General features: G+C 40.1%; 1 pseudogene; it reads left to right on the top strand.

The window, feature by feature from the left end:
• Positions 1–425: 425 nt before the first annotated feature.
• On the top strand, positions 426–4,134 carry LOC100434064 (transcription factor Sp3-like; annotated as a pseudogene).
• The last annotated feature ends 317 nt before the right edge of the window (positions 4,135–4,451 follow it).

Here is a 4,451-nt window from a genome sequence, read left to right as displayed (position 1 = left end):
TTTTTTTTTTTTTTTTTAGACGAAGTCTTGTTCTGTCGCCAGGCTGGAGTGCAGTGGAGCCATCTCAGCTCACTGCAAACTCTGCCTCCCGGGTTCAAGCGATTCTCCTGCCTCAGCCTCCGGAGCAGCTGGGATTACAGGCACCTGCCACCACGTCCGGCTAACTTTTGTATTTTTACTAGAGACGAGGTTTCACAGTGTTGGCCAGGATGGTCTCCAACTCTTGACCTCGTGATCCGCCCTCCTTGGCCTCCCAAAGTGCTGGGATTACAGGCGTGAGCCACCGCGCCCGGCCGTTCAATTTTATAAATATCCCCAAATGTTTACTATTATTTCATGATTAATCATTTACATAATTTTTCTTTCTCTCTTCCATATTGGTTTGTTAAATTGATTGAAAACATAACAGAGGCGTCCTCCCGGGGATGGGTAGCCGGCGCCCACCTGCCCGCGGACGAGGGAGCCGGGGTGCCTGCGAGCGGGGGACGCCAGGCGGGGCCGGCGGCGGGACGAGGAGGAGGACAGCGCGGGCTGGCGTTCGCCGGGGCGCAGCCGACGGGGACCCAGTCGCACTTCCTGTATGAGCGGCGGCCCATCCCTAACCGCCACCCCTCCCCTTGTCTCCCTCTCTGAACCCACCCATCGTGGGTAGGACACTCAGCCATCACCGCCTGCTCTGCTGGCCGCTACCTGCAGCAAGATAGGGCCGCCATCGCCTGGCGACGACAAGGAGGAGGTGGCCGCCGGAGCCGGGGCACCCGCCGCTGCTGGAGCGACAGGTGATTTGGCTTCTGCACAGTTAGGAGGAGCATCAAACCGATGGGAGGTTTTGTCAGCCACACCTACAACTATAAAAGATGAAGCTGGTAATCTAGTACAGATTCCAAGTGCTGCTAGCTACTTCAAGTGGGCAGTATGTTCTCCCCCTTCAGAATCTGCAGGATCAGCAAACATTTTCAGACGCACCAGGATCAGATTCATCAAATGGTACATGGTCCAATCAACAGATAGTCAGCAGGTTCAAATTGGTTTCACAGGCTCTTCAGATAATGGGGTTATAAATTAAGAAGGCAGTCAAATTCAGATCATTCCTGGCTCTAATCAAACCTTACTTGCCTCTGGAACACATGCTAACATCCAGAATCTCCTACCACGGACTGGTCAAGTCCAGGGTCAGGGAGTTGCAGTTGGTGGTTCATCTTTTGCTGGTCCAACCCAAGTAGTTGCTAATGTGCCTCTTGGTCTGCCAGGAAATATTACGTTTGTACCAATCAATAGTGTCGATCTAGATTCTTTGGGACTCTTGGGCAGTTCTCAGACAATGACTGCAGGCATTAATGCCTAGGGACATTTGATTAACACAGGACAAGGTACGGATAGTTCAGACAATTCAGAAAAGACTGGTGAGAGAGTTTCTGCTGATATTAATTAAACTAATACTGATACAGATTTATTTGTGCCAACATCTTCATCACAATTGGCTGTTAGGGTAGATAGTGTAGGTATATTACGAGAAAACACAAATAGCTTGACTACTTCTAGTGGACAAGTTCATTCTTCAGATCTTCGGGGAAATTATATCCAGTCACCTGTTTCTGAAGAGACACAGATACAGAATATTCAGGTTTATCCAGCACAGCCTGTTGTACGACATCTACAACTTCAAGAGTCTCGGCTGCCAACCAGTGAAGTCCAAATTGTGCAAGGTATTACACCAGACAATCCATAGTGTGCAAGCCGGTGGTCAAAATTTATCACAACAGGCTTCGCAAAATCTTCAGTTGCAGCTGAATCCTGGAAACTTTTTAATTCGGGCACAGACAGTGACCCCTTCTGGACAGATAACTTGGCAAACGTTTCAAATACAAGGTGTCCAGAACTTGCAGAATCTGCAAATACAGAAAACTGCTGCCCAACAACTAACTTTGACACCTGTTCAAACACTCGCACTTGGTCAATTTGCGGCAGGTGAAGCCTTCACTTCAACTCCATTTAGTCTAAGCACTGGTCAGTTGTCAAATCTACAGTTACAGTAAACTCTATAGATTCTACTGGTATACAGCTACATCCAGGAGAGAATGCTGAGTCCTGTAGATACTAGGATCAAGGAAGAAGAACCTGATCCTGAAGAGTGGCACAACTGTGTTGTGACCACAGTTAAGAGTACACATGGCAGATGAGGAAGGGGACCAACAACATCAAGAAGGAAAAGGCCTTCAGAGGGTAGGTTGCACCTGCCGCAACTGTAAAGCAGATGGTGAGAGAAGTACCAATCTTGGGAAAAAGAAGCAACACATTTGTCGTATACCAGGGTGTGGTAAAGTCTATGGGAAGACCTCACATCTGAGAGCTCATCTGCATTGGCATTCTGGACCACGCCCTTTTGTTTGTAACTGGATGTATTGTGGTAAAAGATTTACTCGAAGTGATGAATTACAGAGGCACAGTAGAACACATACAGGTTAGAAGAAATTTGTTTGTTCAGAATATTCAAAATGCTTTGTGAGAAGTGACCATCTTGCCAAACATACTAAAACACAGCAGAACAAAAAAGGTATTCACTCTAGCAGTACCATGCTGGCATCTGTGGAAGCTGTGCAAGATGATACTTTGATTACTGCAGGAGGAACAAAACTTATCCTTGCAAATATTCAACAAGCTTCTGTTTCAGGAATAGGAATGGTTAATACCTCTGCCACCAGCAATCAAGATACCCTTACCAACACTGAAATACCTTTACGGCTTGTCACAGTTTCTGGAAATGAGACAATGGAGTAATATTACACAAATACATATTCATTGTGGTTATTTTTATACAGTACTGAGAACAATATTGTTCCTAAGTTCTTAGATATCTTTTTATTGATGTGCAAAAATTTTTGGATTGACAGTAACTTGGTTATACGTGACACTGAAATGCCTTACTTTGTATGATATTCCATAGTATATTAAAATGGTAAAATTGCATGGGTTTTGTAGATACTTTTGGAATCTAGAAGAAATGAAATTTTACCACATTATGTAAAGAGAAAATTGAATTTAACAATGCGAATGGTAGTCTAACCAAATGCATCAATCCTGTGTGGTTTAGTGTAAAAATGAGAACATGTTAGTATTGATCTATTGTAAGATAAAGCTGGTGGGTGAAAGAAATCATGTTATGATAAAAATTTTGTAATTTTCTTGATGACTGGAATTTTTATTATGCATAACTGACAAATCAAGTGTCCACACAAATGTTACATAGTGTAAGTTTTACTTAGCTTATCAATTTGTCATTTCAAAGCTAATTATTTTAATTAGGTTAACTATCTACAAATTTTAAGCATTACTCTGGTAAGATTTTGAAAACTACATTTTAACATGGAACTCTAGGGATAGTCACCTTTTAAATCCTGTTGAAAAGCCATGTTTAAGATTTAACTTGCCAAAACAATGTCTTGTTAATGTTATTTCAATAACAAAATTGGGCAACATAACCAAAGTTTAAGAAAGTTTAAAATGTATAGTTTGAGGCATTTGGATGGTAAGAAAATGTTATAGTGAATTATCCCTTTTCTTGAATATTGGGGGACCAAAACAATAAGGCGTATTGCATCTTAGCAGTGATTTTTATCCAATTTTGTTTTCAAAAACCGTATGTCTGCCAGTGCGTTAAAAGCCATCATGTAAATTACCAGTAAAGTATAACATATGCAAACATAACAAAATCACTTTCATAGTGACCGTGCTCCAACCATATGGATATTAGTCACAGAAAAACTAGAGGTTTTATTGTTTTTTTGTCTTTTTTTTTTTTTTTTGTCCAGGTAGTCAGTCTGCACTTAAATATCAATCATTTTCCTTTTTTGCTTCTTCCCTTAAAATTTATATGTATCCAGTACATTTAATTGAGAACGTATTTTTTATTATGCTGTATTTTCTTTTTATTTTTATATTAGTTTATATTTTCAATTAAAAAAATGTACAAAGTAAAGTTACATTGCTGGTCTTGGAAGAGCTATACAATTTTCCTAAATGTATACCTGTAACTGCAGCAGTTCACCTATTGCAAAAATTTGGAATTCTGTTCATTTGTTATTCTTGAGACCATCTCAAATTTAAAGGCTACCTTAATGTATGTTTAAAGTGTATTGTAACAGTGTGGTAGTTAATAAAACAGTATTCTTTTTTCTTTTGAAAAAAATAACAGAGGGATATGGAGTTCAATATTTATTTTAATTGTGTACTTTTCTGGTATTCAGCAATAAATAATAAATAAGCAATAAATATGTTTTATATAGGCGAAGGCAATTTGCAAAAACTTAGACCAGACATTCACCATATTAGAAAAAGGCAGGACAATTTTATATTGTTGTAGAAATATACTTTATGGAATACCCTATTGAATCTAAGCATTAGTGGCTATTGCTACTTCTTAAATTTTCATGCCATGCATTCAAAAATACCTT

Source organism: Pongo abelii, chromosome 14, assembly GCF_028885655.2.
Source record: "Pongo abelii isolate AG06213 chromosome 14, NHGRI_mPonAbe1-v2.0_pri, whole genome shotgun sequence".
Taxonomy (NCBI): Eukaryota; Metazoa; Chordata; class Mammalia; order Primates; family Hominidae; genus Pongo; species Pongo abelii.
The sequence above is the reverse complement of the archived record's forward strand: the minus strand, read 5'-3'. Positions and strand labels throughout refer to the sequence as shown.